Raw genomic sequence first — 16,066 nt, 5'->3', positions numbered from 1 at the left:
CCGCCTAAAACGCTCCTGTCTTGCGGGTGGCAGCTTCTCCAAAATCCTCTCGACGTTAGAGTTGGCGTATAGCTCATGCATGCCCTTTTCCCGTTGCGCTCCCAGCATCCCTACCAGGGACTGCACTTTGATTGACAGGTCGTCTAATGAGCGATTGTCTGTGGCTGGGGGTAGGCGATCAATATGCCTTATCTCTTGGATTACGTAATCCCATATACGTCCATATCTCTGGTCCAGCGCCGCTAGGGCCGCTGTGTATGGTGTCGAAGAGGTGGCATAGGCTAGCGCTATATTGTGCGCTCGCGGTACTTTCAGGTGCTTCAGTAATATTGCATACTTGTGGCGTTCATCAGCGACATCCACCATCATTGTCTCTAAGCACATCCGGAGCTCCGTGTACTGTGCTCGACTCTCATAGGCGAAGTCTGGAAATGACGGCGTGGCAATGTATGACGCCGTGGATGGCTGATACATCGGCGAGCGTTGGGGGAGAGACCTCCTGGGCGAGTCCCCTCTTGCGCCTCGCTGTGGGCTGGTACTGACAGGGTACCATGGCCCGTTGGTCCAGGTGCTATTCCTCGGGGCTGGTCGTGCTCACCCGTGAATAGAGTCGGGGGTCTGTAACGCAGCGCCGCGGGGGTATAGCCTGGACTGTACTGGACCTCCTGGTCCGGTGGAGTACTGTGCTGTCGTCGGGCTTGGTTCTCCTCCTCTCCCTCTTCTTCCTCTATCAGATCTTCCAGATCCTGTAATCGTTTATTTAGCTTCTCCGCAGTGTATGCCGCTCCTTCCTTGTAGCTGGGTCTCGCTTGGACCGGTCTGGGAAGGGGGTCTGCGGGGGGTCTAGGCTCGGTCTGTTGGTCAAGTTCAGGGTCGCTTGCTCGTTGAGGAGACGCTGCCCTTGACTGTTGTCCCGACGAGTTCCTTGAACCCCTGGCGGAGGGAGAGGGTGTTGCCTTGCGGATCAGCTGCTCCATTAGCTGCGCTTGTAACTTGTCGCGCTCGACTTCGCGCTTGGTGAGATCTGCTTCTCTTTGGGCACCGGCAGTGGCGCGCTGGGCGTCGGCCCGGTCTCTTGCCATATTCTCTTCTGTCTGAAGGCGTCTCATCTCCAGGCGTGTGCGCTCTTCTTCGCTCCGTTGTTGCGCTTGGAGTTGTTCGCGCTCGCTAAGCGCCTGTGCTTGGAGACGGTCTCTTTCAATGGTAAAATGTTCGCGCTCGCTAAGCGTCTGCGCTTGGAGTCGATCGCGTTCGGTAGAGGCTGTCAGGCTGACGAGGAACGCCTGTTGTAGCATCCTCTCCGCTTCGCTGGGGGAAGGCGGTTGTGGAGGTGAGCCGCTCCTGCGTGAGCCGCTCCTGGGGGTACTCGTTGGGGAGTCCTGGAGCTCTATTTCCTCTGCGCTCTCCTCCTCTTCTTACATTACATTTACATTTACATTTAGTCATTTAGCTGACGCTTTTATCCAAAGCGACTTACAAGTTCTGTACGACAAGCCATCAGGAAGAGCACAACTCTATCAGCTGAGTAACAATGTTCATCAAAGTGTTGAGTGCTACAGTGTAGGTTAGTTTATTAGGACAAGTGCATGACAGTATGGTTAGTTAGGGTTAGATTTTTTTTTTTTTTTTTTTTTTTTTTTATTCAGATAATGGTTGAAGAAGTGAGTCTTTAGTCGACGGCGAAAGATTGGACGTGTTTCGGCTGTCCTAACTGGGGTGGGTAGTTCATTCCACCATTGTGGGGCAAGGACTGAGAATAGGCGACTTCTCTTTGATGACCCTCCCGGAGCTTGGATAGGAGTAGGTCTGAGGCGGCCAGAAGATGCAGAGCGTAGGGGTCTTGAGGGTGTGTAGTTAGAGACCATTGACCGGAGGTAGGCGGGAGCAGTTCCCTTTGCCGCACGGTATGCTAGGTCAAGGGCCTTGAAGCGGATTCGTGCAGCAATGGGGAGCCAGTGCAGGTCCCTAAGAAGTGGGGTGACATGGGCCGACTTCGGTAGGTTTGAGATCAGGCGGGCCGCTGCGTTCTGAATGAGTTGAAGAGGCTTAGTGGCAGTGGCCGGGAGGCCAGCGAGCAGTGCGTTGCAGTAGTCGAGGCGGGAGATGACTGTTGATTGGACGAGGAGTTGGGTGGCTTCTTTTGTCAGGAAGGGGCGTATCCTTCTGACGTTGCTCAGGAGGAATCGGCAGGTTCTGGTTGTCGCTGCGATGTGAGCAGAGAAGTTCAACTGGTCGTCGAGGACAACACCAAGGTTCTTGGCGGTCGGGGACGCGGTCACAGCTGCATTCTCGACTGTGATGGAAAGGTCGGTCAGGGGGGAGGATTTGGCCGGCAGGTGGAGCAATTCTGTTTTGCTTAGGTTCAGTTTGAGGTGGTTGGTCGTCATCCAGGCGGAGATGTCGGACAGACAGGCCGAGATCCGCTCAGAGACGTGGATATCTGAGGGAGGGAAGGAGAGGAAGAGTTGAGTATCGTCGGCATAACAGTGGTAGGAGAAGCCATGAGACGTGATAATGTTACCCAGTGATTTAGTGTAGAGGGAGAAGAGAAGGGGTCCTAAAACCGAGCCCTGGGGGACACCCGTCCGCAGGGGGCGGGTGGCCGACAGGGTCCCTCTCCATGACACTTGGTAGGAGCGGTCATTGAGGTATGATGACAACCATGTCAGCGCAGAGCCAGCCACTCCCATTCCTGCGAGGGCCGCGAGGAGGATCTGGTGGTTGACTGTGTCGAAGGCTGCAGATAGATCTAGGAGAATCAGGACAGAGGAGAGGCCTTTCGCTTTTGCTAAGTGAAGTGCCTCTGTGACCGCAATGAGGGCTGTCTCTGTGGAGTGACCAGTCCTGAAGCCTGACTGATTAGGGTCTAGGAGGTCATTCTGTAAGAGATAAGCAGTAAGTTGGTTGGATACAGCACGTTCAAGTGTTTTAGAAAGGAAGGAGAGAAGAGAGACAGGACGGTAGTTGCCTATGACGGTAGGGTTCAGGGATGTTTTTTTTATGAGGGGCGTGACTCTGGCTTGTTTTAGGGAGGTGGGGACCACCCCCGAGTTGAGTGAGGAGTTGATGGTTGCAGTTAGGAATGGGAGGATGTCTGGTGCTATGGACTGGAGGAGTGGGGAAGGTAGCCGGTCCAGCTGGCATGTAGTCGGACAGTTCGACGTTACCAGTGTCAGGGTCTCGGCTTCTGTAATGGGAGAGAAAGATGACAGAGTGAAGGATGAGGTTCTCGATTCAGCATTTGGAATGGGTGGGGGTTGGGAGAAGGAGCTGCGGATGTTCTCCACTTTTTCCTCAAAGAAGATCGCAAAGTCTTCGGCAGAGAAAGATGAGGGAGGGGGGGGTGGGGGGGGAGTGAGGAGGGAGGACATGGTAGCATGCAGTTTGCGAAGATTCTTGGCAGAGGCCTCGATCCTATGGTGAAAGAAAGAAGCTTTGGCATTAGTAATGGTTTTGGAGAATGTTAACAAGAGGTTGTGATATGTGTCGATGTCAGCAGTGAGGCGTGACTTCCGTGCAGAGTTCTCTCTCTGTAGGGTTGTCTTCCTCCCGGGGCTGGTCGGGGACTACTTCTTGGGTAGTGGCGGGGGGTAAAGGCATGTGCGCTCCCTCCTGGTCCCCACCGTGAGCTTGGTCAGTTACATTAGGACCTACTAGGGCCTCTGTGGTCGGGGAAACCTGGTCGTTAAGGTCAGACATAATTTTACTTTCTACTTTTACCGCGTTTACCGTTTGTCGAAGGCTAGGTAGTTGACTGACAGTGTAATCCTCTAAGTACTGAGGTGGCTGTCGTCTGCGCCGCGGGCGTTCTAGGTTAGGAGGACCGTTTCGTGGAGTGTTCATCATAGGCCATTTCAATATTAATAACACTATATTAATATTACACTAGTTACCATCCGGCTCGAAGGACCAATTGTAACTGAGGGGTACAATTCCCTGACTGTATTGTTAGATATGGTATTTAATACCACTACCTCTTGTACTTTAACTTCTGGCCATCCAGTACATGATATAAGTATGATGAACACTTTCCCACCTGATGAAACGAATCCACACAAATGTACAAATCGAATATTTAATATAGCAAAAGGTATATACAACGTTCACTTGTTTACACTTATGATTTGAAATATGCACTTGTATGGCAAATGAGTATTCGTAGGTAAATCAACATTGAATGTCCAATCTCTGGTTACGCAGGGAGTAAGTATACAACCTGGATATTTAGGAAACTATAGCGATGGTACTTAAATGATTATAGCTGGATACACTAAGGGGGGGGGGGGTCCCGCTGGTTGTAAGACAGTAGGAGGGGGGGGTTAGAGAAGCCGCTGGCGGTATCCCATCTGGCCGACGGTTTCTTGGGAGAATTCAAAGTCTTGAACACGGTGCCCACAGAACCTCGGTCCGCAGACGAATACAGCTGGACCCTCTGGTGGACGGTAGCTGCCGGTCCACAACGGAGAGACGTGAGGCGACCTCACTGGTGTAGAGCGCCGTCTCACCTGGAGTCCTCTCCGGGGGGTAGTTCCAACACTCCGCAGTGTTGGCCGTTATCCATGGAATAATCAAAGCACCCAAAGCATAATCCAAGCCGTGGAAGGCTCGCCGTCGTCCGGGTAGAGTAATCCAATATACAGGTCCAGTCGCCCTGGCCCGGAGCTCCTCGGATGCAAGCACCACTAGGGGTCTGCCCAGCCTGGTTAAGCGTCCAGATAACGTCAGGAACGATGGGGGTACTGATAACTTTAGAACTCTAACCGAACGATGCACCATACATAAATAGACTATTATTAGCTTAATAGAATACGTCCAACTCGACGGTATAGTGCCAAACTATGACTATTCAACTATTAATCTACACGATATCTCAATGCCTATTCTGAGGCCGAGTAGGCCTTACTACACCACACGTGCGTCGTGGGTGAGGCTTCGCGTCTGTCACTCTGTTGGAGGATAAAGAACTGGACTAAAAGAAAGTTCTACTTTACTTGCGCCATATATATATGCGCTGTGAACAAATAGTACCATTCGTATTTCGCCAGACATATTCCTGCGCGGAACCGGGGCTTGCCACGACATGTTGGGCGGCACGATTGAACTTGAACCTAGGGGTATGGCAACCTGGCGCCTCTTCTTACATTACATTTACATTTACATTTAGTCATTTAGCTGACGCTTTTATCCAAAGCGACTTACAAGTTCTGTACGACAAGCCATCAGGAAGAGCACAACTCTATCAGCTGAGTAACAATGTTCATCAAAGTGTTGAGTGCTACAGTGTAGGTTAGTTTATTAGGACACGTGCATGACAGTATGGTTAGTTAGGGTTAGATTTTTATTTTTTTTTTTTATTTTTTTTAATTCAGATAATGGTTGAAGAAGTGAGTCTTTAGTCGACGGCGAAAGATTGGACGTGTTTCGGCTGTCCTAACTGGGGTGGGTAGTTCATTCCACCATTGTGGGGCAAGGACTGAGAATAGGCGACTTCTCTTTGATGACCCTCCCGGAGCTTGGATAGGAGTAGGTCTGAGGCGGCCAGAAGATGCAGAGCGTAGGGGTCTTGAGGGTGTGTAGTTAGAGACCATTGACCGGAGGTAGGCGGGAGCAGTTCCCTTTGCCGCACGGTATGCTAGGTCAAGGGCCTTGAAGCGGATTCGTGCAGCAATGGGGAGCCAGTGCAGGTCCCTAAGAAGTGGGGTGACATGGGCCGACTTCGGTAGGTTTGAGATCAGGCGGGCCGCTGCGTTCTGAATGAGTTGAAGAGGCTTAGTGGCAGTGGCCGGGAGGCCAGCGAGCAGTGCGTTGCAGTAGTCGAGGCGGGAGATGACTGTTGATTGGACGAGGAGTTGGGTGGCTTCTTTTGTCAGGAAGGGGCGTATCCTTCTGACGTTGCTCAGGAGGAATCGGCAGGTTCTGGTTGTCGCTGCGATGTGAGCAGAGAAGTTCAACTGGTCGTCGAGGACAACACCAAGGTTCTTGGCGGTCGGGGACGCGGTCACAGCTGCATTCTCGACTGTGATGGAAAGGTCGGTCAGGGGGGAGGATTTGGCCGGCAGGTGGAGCAATTCTGTTTTGCTTAGGTTCAGTTTGAGGTGGTTGGTCGTCATCCAGGCGGAGATGTCGGACAGACAGGCCGAGATCCGCTCAGAGACGTGGATATCTGAGGGAGGGAAGGAGAGGAAGAGTTGAGTATCGTCGGCATAACAGTGGTAGGAGAAGCCATGAGACGTGATAATGTTACCCAGTGATTTAGTGTAGAGGGAGAAGAGAAGGGGTCCTAAAACCGAGCCCTGGGGGACACCCGTCCGCAGGGGGCGGGTGGCCGACAGGGTCCCTCTCCATGACACTTGGTAGGAGCGGTCATTGAGGTATGATGACAACCATGTCAGCGCAGAGCCAGCCACTCCCATTCCTGCGAGGGCCGCGAGGAGGATCTGGTGGTTGACTGTGTCGAAGGCTGCAGATAGATCTAGGAGAATCAGGACAGAGGAGAGGCCTTTCGCTTTTGCTAAGTGAAGTGCCTCTGTGACCGCAATGAGGGCTGTCTCTGTGGAGTGACCAGTCCTGAAGCCTGACTGATTAGGGTCTAGGAGGTCATTCTGTAAGAGATAAGCAGTAAGTTGGTTGGATACAGCACGTTCAAGTGTTTTAGAAAGGAAGGAGAGAAGAGAGACAGGACGGTAGTTGCCTATGACGGTAGGGTTCAGGGATGTTTTTTTTATGAGGGGCGTGACTCTGGCTTGTTTTAGGGAGGTGGGGACCACCCCCGAGTTGAGTGAGGAGTTGATGGTTGCAGTTAGGAATGGGAGGATGTCTGGTGCTATGGACTGGAGGAGTGGGGAAGGTAGCCGGTCCAGCTGGCATGTAGTCGGACGGTTCGACGTTACCAGTGTCAGGGTCTCGGCTTCTGTAATGGGAGAGAAAGATGACAGAGTGAAGGATGAGGTTCTCGATTCAGCATTTGGAATGGGTGGGGGTTGGGAGAAGGAGCTGCGGATGTTCTCCACTTTTTCCTCAAAGAAGATCGCAAAGTCTTCGGCAGAGAAAGATGAGGGAGGGGGGGGTGGGGGGGGAGTGAGGAGGGAGGACATGGTAGCATGCAGTTTGCGAAGATTCTTGGCAGAGGCCTCGATCCTATGGTGAAAGAAAGAAGCTTTGGCATTAGTAATGGTTTTGGAGAATGTTAACAAGAGGTTGTGATATGTGTCGATGTCAGCAGTGAGGCGTGACTTCCGTGCAGAGTTCTCTCTCTGTAGGGTTGTCTTCCTCCCGGGGCTGGTCGGGGACTACTTCTTGGGTAGTGGCGGGGGGTAAAGGCATGTGCGCTCCCTCCTGGTCCCCACCGTGAGCTTGGTCAGTTACATTAGGACCTACTAGGGCCTCTGTGGTCGGGGAAACCTGGTCGTTAAGGTCAGACATAATTTTACTTTCTACTTTTACCGCGTTTACCGTTTGTCGAAGGCTAGGTAGTTGACTGACAGTGTAATCCTCTAAGTACTGAGGTGGCTGTCGTCTGCGCCGCGGGCGTTCTAGGTTAGGAGGACCGTTTCGTGGAGTGTTCATCATAGGCCATTTCAATATTAATAACACTATATTAATATTACACTAGTTACCATCCGGCTCGAAGGACCAATTGTAACTGAGGGGTACAATTCCCTGACTGTATTGTTAGATATGGTATTTAATACCACTACCTCTTGTACTTTAACTTCTGGCCATCCAGTACATGATATAAGTATGATGAACACTTTCCCACCTGATGAAACGAATCCACACAAATGTACAAATCGAATATTTAATATAGCAAAAGGTATATACAACGTTCACTTGTTTACACTTATGATTTGAAATATGCACTTGTATGGCAAATGAGTATTCGTAGGTAAATCAACATTGAATGTCCAATCTCTGGTTACGCAGGGAGTAAGTATACAACCTGGATATTTAGGAAACTATAGCGATGGTACTTAAATGATTATAGCTGGATACACTAAGGGGGGGGGGGGGTCCCGCTGGTTGTAAGACAGTAGGAGGGGGGGGTTAGAGAAGCCGCTGGCGGTATCCCATCTGGCCGACGGTTTCTTGGGAGAATTCAAAGTCTTGAACACGGTGCCCACAGAACCTCGGTCCGCAGACGAATACAGCTGGACCCTCTGGTGGACGGTAGCTGCCGGTCCACAACGGAGAGACGTGAGGCGACCTCACTGGTGTAGAGCGCCGTCTCACCTGGAGTCCTCTCCGGGGGGTCGTTCCAACACTCCGCAGTGTTGGCCGTTATCCATGGAATAATCAAAGCACCCAAAGCATAATCCAAGCCGTGGAAGGCTCGCCGTCGTCCGGGTAGAGTAATCCAATATACAGGTCCAGTCGCCCTGGCCCGGAGCTCCTCGGATGCAAGCACCACTAGGGGTCTGCCCAGCCTGGTTAAGCGTCCAGATAACGTCAGGAACGATGGGGGTACTGATAACTTTAGAACTCTAACCGAACGATGCACCATACATAAATAGACTATTATTAGCTTAATAGAATACGTCCAACTCGACGGTATAGTGCCAAACTATGACTATTCAACTATTAATCTACACGATATCTCAATGCCTATTCTGAGGCCGAGTAGGCCTTACTACACCACACGTGCGTCGTGGGTGAGGCTTCGCGTCTGTCACTCTGTTGGAGGATAAAGAACTGGACTAAAAGAAAGTTCTACTTTACTTGCGCCATATATATATGCGCTGTGAACAAATAGTACCATTCGTATTTCGCCAGACATATTCCTGCGCGGAACCGGGGCTTGCCACGACATGTTGGGCGGCACGATTGAACTTGAACCTAGGGGTATGGCAACCTGGCGCCTCTTCTTACATTACATTTACATTTACATTTAGTCATTTAGCTGACGCTTTTATCCAAAGCGACTTACAAGTTCTGTACGACAAGCCATCAGGAAGAGCACAACTCTATCAGCTGAGTAACAATGTTCATCAAAGTGTTGAGTGCTACAGTGTAGGTTAGTTTATTAGGACACGTGCATGACAGTATGGTTAGTTAGGGTTAGATTTTTTTTTTTTTTTTTTTTTTTTTTTAATTCAGATAATGGTTGAAGAAGTGAGTCTTTAGTCGACGGCGAAAGATTGGACGTGTTTCGGCTGTCCTAACTGGGGTGGGTAGTTCATTCCACCATTGTGGGGCAAGGACTGAGAATAGGCGACTTCTCTTTGATGACCCTCCCGGAGCTTGGATAGGAGTAGGTCTGAGGCGGCCAGAAGATGCAGAGCGTAGGGGTCTTGAGGGTGTGTAGTTAGAGACCATTGACCGGAGGTAGGCGGGAGCAGTTCCCTTTGCCGCACGGTATGCTAGGTCAAGGGCCTTGAAGCGGATTCGTGCAGCAATGGGGAGCCAGTGCAGGTCCCTAAGAAGTGGGGTGACATGGGCCGACTTCGGTAGGTTTGAGATCAGGCGGGCCGCTGCGTTCTGAATGAGTTGAAGAGGCTTAGTGGCAGTGGCCGGGAGGCCAGCGAGCAGTGCGTTGCAGTAGTCGAGGCGGGAGATGACTGTTGATTGGACGAGGAGTTGGGTGGCTTCTTTTGTCAGGAAGGGGCGTATCCTTCTGACGTTGCTCAGGAGGAATCGGCAGGTTCTGGTTGTCGCTGCGATGTGAGCAGAGAAGTTCAACTGGTCGTCGAGGACAACACCAAGGTTCTTGGCGGTCGGGGACGCGGTCACAGCTGCATTCTCGACTGTGATGGAAAGGTCGGTCAGGGGGGAGGATTTGGCCGGCAGGTGGAGCAATTCTGTTTTGCTTAGGTTCAGTTTGAGGTGGTTGGTCGTCATCCAGGCGGAGATGTCGGACAGACAGGCCGAGATCCGCTCAGAGACGTGGATATCTGAGGGAGGGAAGGAGAGGAAGAGTTGAGTATCGTCGGCATAACAGTGGTAGGAGAAGCCATGAGACGTGATAATGTTACCCAGTGATTTAGTGTAGAGGGAGAAGAGAAGGGGTCCTAAAACCGAGCCCTGGGGGACACCCGTCCGCAGGGGGCGGGTGGCCGACAGGGTCCCTCTCCATGACACTTGGTAGGAGCGGTCATTGAGGTATGATGACAACCATGTCAGCGCAGAGCCAGCCACTCCCATTCCTGCGAGGGCCGCGAGGAGGATCTGGTGGTTGACTGTGTCGAAGGCTGCAGATAGATCTAGGAGAATCAGGACAGAGGAGAGGCCTTTCGCTTTTGCTAAGTGAAGTGCCTCTGTGACCGCAATGAGGGCTGTCTCTGTGGAGTGACCAGTCCTGAAGCCTGACTGATTAGGGTCTAGGAGGTCATTCTGTAAGAGATAAGCAGTAAGTTGGTTGGATACAGCACGTTCAAGTGTTTTAGAAAGGAAGGAGAGAAGAGAGACAGGACGGTAGTTGCCTATGACGGTAGGGTTCAGGGATGTTTTTTTTATGAGGGGCGTGACTCTGGCTTGTTTTAGGGAGGTGGGGACCACCCCCGAGTTGAGTGAGGAGTTGATGGTTGCAGTTAGGAATGGGAGGATGTCTGGTGCTATGGACTGGAGGAGTGGGGAAGGTAGCCGGTCCAGCTGGCATGTAGTCGGACGGTTCGACGTTACCAGTGTCAGGGTCTCGGCTTCTGTAATGGGAGAGAAAGATGACAGAGTGAAGGATGAGGTTCTCGATTCAGCATTTGGAATGGGTGGGGGTTGGGAGAAGGAGCTGCGGATGTTCTCCACTTTTTCCTCAAAGAAGATCGCAAAGTCTTCGGCAGAGAAAGATGAGGGAGGGGGGGGTGGGGGGGGAGTGAGGAGGGAGGACATGGTAGCATGCAGTTTGCGAAGATTCTTGGCAGAGGCCTCGATCCTATGGTGAAAGAAAGAAGCTTTGGCATTAGTAATGGTTTTGGAGAATGTTAACAAGAGGTTGTGATATGTGTCGATGTCAGCAGTGAGGCGTGACTTCCGTGCAGAGTTCTCTCTCTGTAGGGTTGTCTTCCTCCCGGGGCTGGTCGGGGACTACTTCTTGGGTAGTGGCGGGGGGTAAAGGCATGTGCGCTCCCTCCTGGTCCCCACCGTGAGCTTGGTCAGTTACATTAGGACCTACTAGGGCCTCTGTGGTCGGGGAAACCTGGTCGTTAAGGTCAGACATAATTTTACTTTCTACTTTTACCGCGTTTACCGTTTGTCGAAGGCTAGGTAGTTGACTGACAGTGTAATCCTCTAAGTACTGAGGTGGCTGTCGTCTGCGCCGCGGGCGTTCTAGGTTAGGAGGACCGTTTCGTGGAGTGTTCATCATAGGCCATTTCAATATTAATAACACTATATTAATATTACACTAGTTACCATCCGGCTCGAAGGACCAATTGTAACTGAGGGGTACAATTCCCTGACTGTATTGTTAGATATGGTATTTAATACCACTACCTCTTGTACTTTAACTTCTGGCCATCCAGTACATGATATAAGTATGATGAACACTTTCCCACCTGATGAAACGAATCCACACAAATGTACAAATCGAATATTTAATATAGCAAAAGGTATATACAACGTTCACTTGTTTACACTTATGATTTGAAATATGCACTTGTATGGCAAATGAGTATTCGTAGGTAAATCAACATTGAATGTCCAATCTCTGGTTACGCAGGGAGTAAGTATACAACCTGGATATTTAGGAAACTATAGCGATGGTACTTAAATGATTATAGCTGGATACACTAAGGGGGGGGGGGGGTCCCGCTGGTTGTAAGACAGTAGGAGGGGGGGGTTAGAGAAGCCGCTGGCGGTATCCCATCTGGCCGACGGTTTCTTGGGAGAATTCAAAGTCTTGAACACGGTGCCCACAGAACCTCGGTCCGCAGACGAATACAGCTGGACCCTCTGGTGGACGGTAGCTGCCGGTCCACAACGGAGAGACGTGAGGCGACCTCACTGGTGTAGAGCGCCGTCTCACCTGGAGTCCTCTCCGGGGGGTCGTTCCAACACTCCGCAGTGTTGGCCGTTATCCATGGAATAATCAAAGCACCCAAAGCATAATCCAAGCCGTGGAAGGCTCGCCGTCGTCCGGGTAGAGTAATCCAATATACAGGTCCAGTCGCCCTGGCCCGGAGCTCCTCGGATGCAAGCACCACTAGGGGTCTGCCCAGCCTGGTTAAGCGTCCAGATAACGTCAGGAACGATGGGGGTACTGATAACTTTAGAACTCTAACCGAACGATGCACCATACATAAATAGACTATTATTAGCTTAATAGAATACGTCCAACTCGACGGTATAGTGCCAAACTATGACTATTCAACTATTAATCTACACGATATCTCAATGCCTATTCTGAGGCCGAGTAGGCCTTACTACACCACACGTGCGTCGTGGGTGAGGCTTCGCGTCTGTCACTCTGTTGGAGGATAAAGAACTGGACTAAAAGAAAGTTCTACTTTACTTGCGCCATATATATATGCGCTGTGAACAAATAGTACCATTCGTATTTCGCCAGACATATTCCTGCGCGGAACCGGGGCTTGCCACGACATGTTGGGCGGCACGATTGAACTTGAACCTAGGGGTATGGCAACCTGGCGCCAGGTTCTCGTCCAATGGTAGAATGAAACTATTATGGGCTGTTTAGTAGACTAAAGGGATATTCAGTGCATATTGTACAAGGAATATACAGGGGATATCAAACGATATACAAACACTATTTAAATATATATATATAAATAAATATATATATTCGGTTTAATCTGATCCTTCACAACAACCGTTGTCGGAGTCTACTTCCACCTCACACCAGACACAACACAGATTGGATCACGCTACAAACTGGTGCCGAGACAACCCGAATCAACTGGTCAGCGGAAGCCGACCACCGGTGTTGCTGGAGAGACGTGGAGGCTTCATGTGCGGCCTAGACGCGTGGATGCTGCCGGCGCGGCCTGGTCACGGGGACGCTGCATTCGCCGTCTGTTCCTGAGGTCTGTTCCTGAGGAGGCTGGAGAGCACTGAATCCTTTGAAAAAGATATGGTCTCTAATCAAGTTTATTGATTTCGAGTGTGTTACCTAAAACACGCTGTGAGTATAACGGTAAAAGTACCATTTGATACTGAAAATGACTTTGAATGTAGGAAACACTCCTACAGGGAACTTGACTGTGGGGAGAGGGAGAGGGGTTCTAAGTTACACACCGGTTATGCAGTCTACTCCGGCGAGTCCAGGTGGTTCAGGTTCCTCTAGTCCTGGAAGGGGGAGTGTAGAGGGTCACTCTGAGAGAAATGCCCAATCGTTACTTTTCACATCGGTTGTTCCCTCACCTGGTGAAATGAACAACACTAGTGTTGAAACATCCCACAGCCAAATGGCCAATTTGATAAAATCCATTGGGTCAGAAATAGGGGAAGCTATTAGAATGACGTTAATGCAGAACACAACCTTGGGGACTTCACCTGTATTAGTTTCACAAAATCCCCAACAGACGTTCCAACCTGACCAATGTGGGAATACTGTGATTGATGCATCCAAAATGAATCTTGTGTTACATTCAGATGCAAATGCCCCACCCTATTTTAGAGGGGACAGCACAGATAAGTGCTCTGTTTTTGAGTGGGAGGAACTCATGAGGACGTATATCAGAAAGAAAAATAACTGTACTGGAGCTGAACAAGTTGAGGAGGTTATGAACAAGCTAATGGGGAGGGCCCGGGACGTTACCAAAGTATGGATGCGTAGCAACTCAACTGTCAGTGAGGTGGGTGTTATTTTTAGCATTCTGAGGCAACATTTTGGTGATATTATTCACTCAGATCTTCCATTAGCTGACTTTTATGCAGTCAAAGGATATGCAAGCGAGAATCCTCTTGACTATTGGATTAGGCTTAACAAAGCAGCAGAAGCCACAGAGCAGTGTCTTCTTAGTAAGGGGGAACCTCAGACTAGCCTGAGCCAGCATCTAGTTCTCATGTTCATCCGTAACTGCCCCGATAAGGAGTTGTCTTTAGTGTTCAAAAGTAAGCCATCTCGTGAGTGGACAGCAGGTGAGGTGCAGGGACATTTGGATGAATATTTGAGAGAGCATAGAGCGAGTCGAGGTCGGTTGACACAACATGTGGTCGCCATTGAGTCATCACACGAGAGGGTGGTTGTTAATCACGAACAAAGCGTGTCACCTATGGCTGTCAGTAGTCCAGAGCTAGAGCAGCTGTCGTCTGTATCTGAGAATAACACAATGGATAGAGTTTTGAGAGTGTTAGAAATGGCTTTAGGCAACAACACTCAGTCTGTACAAAATGGCCCTTATGTACAAAATGGCCCCCATAAACAGTTCCCCAAACATTCTCAAGAATGTCAGGTTTGTGGCAGTTTGGAGCACAACACTAGGACGCACTGTAGGACGCACAGGCTGTGCTTCAAGTGTCTGGGTCCAGGGCATATTGGTATCTATTGTGGGCAAACCACTCCTAGACAGCCCCCTGGTCAGAGACAGGCTGGTCCTCCTCAGGAAAACTAGACGGCCCTCATTCAAAGGAGGACAATGTGGGCCCCTATGGTTTTTCCTCCAATTGCAATGATGATATTCAGTCTGTATATACGTCCGTTTGTGAAGCAGCACCCAAAGACAAGACAGTAATTATGCAGAATGTGACCAGAACGTCCCAAAGTGACAGTTTATTTTTCACCACCGTATTAACAGGAGACAAGGTTGAGTTACAGGGGATGTTAGATAGCGGATCCATGGCTACTTCTCTGCGCGCCGATGTGGTTCCTCGGCTGAAGGAGGCAGGAGTAGTGACGGGTGATTTGATATCGACTACCAATGTTGTTCTTGTGGGGTGTGGTGGGAAACAGACTAGTCCGGTGGGAACGTGTGAGCTGAAACTTAAGCTTTACGGTTTTGAATACATAGTACCAGTCTTGATAGTGAAGGGTCAGGTTGATGAGCTCATTATAGGCACCAATGTGATGAAGCCCTTAATCAGACAGTTCAAATCCACGGGGGCCTACTGGCGCATATTGGGAACAGCTGAGTCACCATGTCAGGACGAAAACAGTCAGTTTATCAGGTTCATGGCCAACCTTGAGAGATGGAGGGGGGAGGAAATTCCTGACAAAGTGGGAACAGTCAAGTTGAAACAGGCCGTAACACTTGAACCGATGAGTGAGCATGTAGTGTGGGGTTGTCTCCCACCCAGGACAAAACTTTCTATGGGAAGTACTGTTATTGTTGAGCCCAGCGCCTCTCGTTGTGTGCACCGTAACATACTAGTTGGCAGGGTAGTTACACCTCTCTGGGGGGATGGGTGGCTTCCTGTCAAGATTATAAATCCGACTACCAAAGCTATCACCTTGAGAAGGAATGCGAAAGTGGCTGACGTGTATCCATGCATTGCATTAGAAGATTTTGACAGTGATACGAACACGTCAGTCCACCAGAATGCCGGTAGAGTGAGTAGTGGCAGCTCTCACGGCAGTCTTACAGCTAAGAGTTGTGCTAGCAACAATGTAGCTAGGGGGAATGATAGACTGGCTAGTCTAGGGCTCCAGAACCTGTCAGTTGATGACTGTCAGGTCTCACCAGTCTGGAAAGATAGACTGACTGACCTAATTGAGAACTATGAGGATGTGTTTTCTAGACACCGGTTGGATTGTGGTGAGGCTAGTGGCTTCTGTCACCGTATCCGACTGACTGACGATCGGCCCTTTCGGTTACCTTACCGGAGGCTCTCCCCCGCCCATTACCAAAAGTTGAGAGAGACTCTGAACGAGATGGAGGACAGGGAGATAATTAGGAAGTCGAGTAGCGAGTATGCATCCCCCCTTGTTCTTTGTTGGAAAAAGAATGGGGACTTGAGACTGTGCACAGATTTCAGGTGGTTAAATGCTCGCACTGTGAAAGATGCACATCCATTACCTCATCAAGCAGATGTACTTGCAGCGTTGGGAGGCAATGCCTTTTTCAGTTCCATGGATTTGACATCCGGATATTACAATGTCCCACTGCATGAGGATGATAAGAAATACACTGCTTTCTCCTCTCCTCTCGGTTTACATGAATATAACCGTATGCCCCAGGGG

At 50.2% G+C, this 16,066-nt stretch overlaps 1 protein-coding gene across 8 annotated transcripts in view; it reads left to right on the top strand.

The window, feature by feature from the left end:
* LOC311232811 (von Willebrand factor A domain-containing protein 5A-like) overlaps positions 1-16,066 on the top strand; it is a 152,016-nt gene that overhangs the window by 110,742 nt on the left and 25,208 nt on the right. The window lies entirely within an intron of this gene.

The sequence above is a fragment of the Notolepis coatsorum genome (genome assembly GCF_963971535.1).
Source record: "Notolepis coatsorum genome assembly, chromosome: 1".
Taxonomy (NCBI): domain Eukaryota; kingdom Metazoa; phylum Chordata; class Actinopteri; order Aulopiformes; family Paralepididae; genus Notolepis; species Notolepis coatsorum.
The sequence above is the reverse complement of the archived record's forward strand: the minus strand, read 5'-3'. Positions and strand labels throughout refer to the sequence as shown.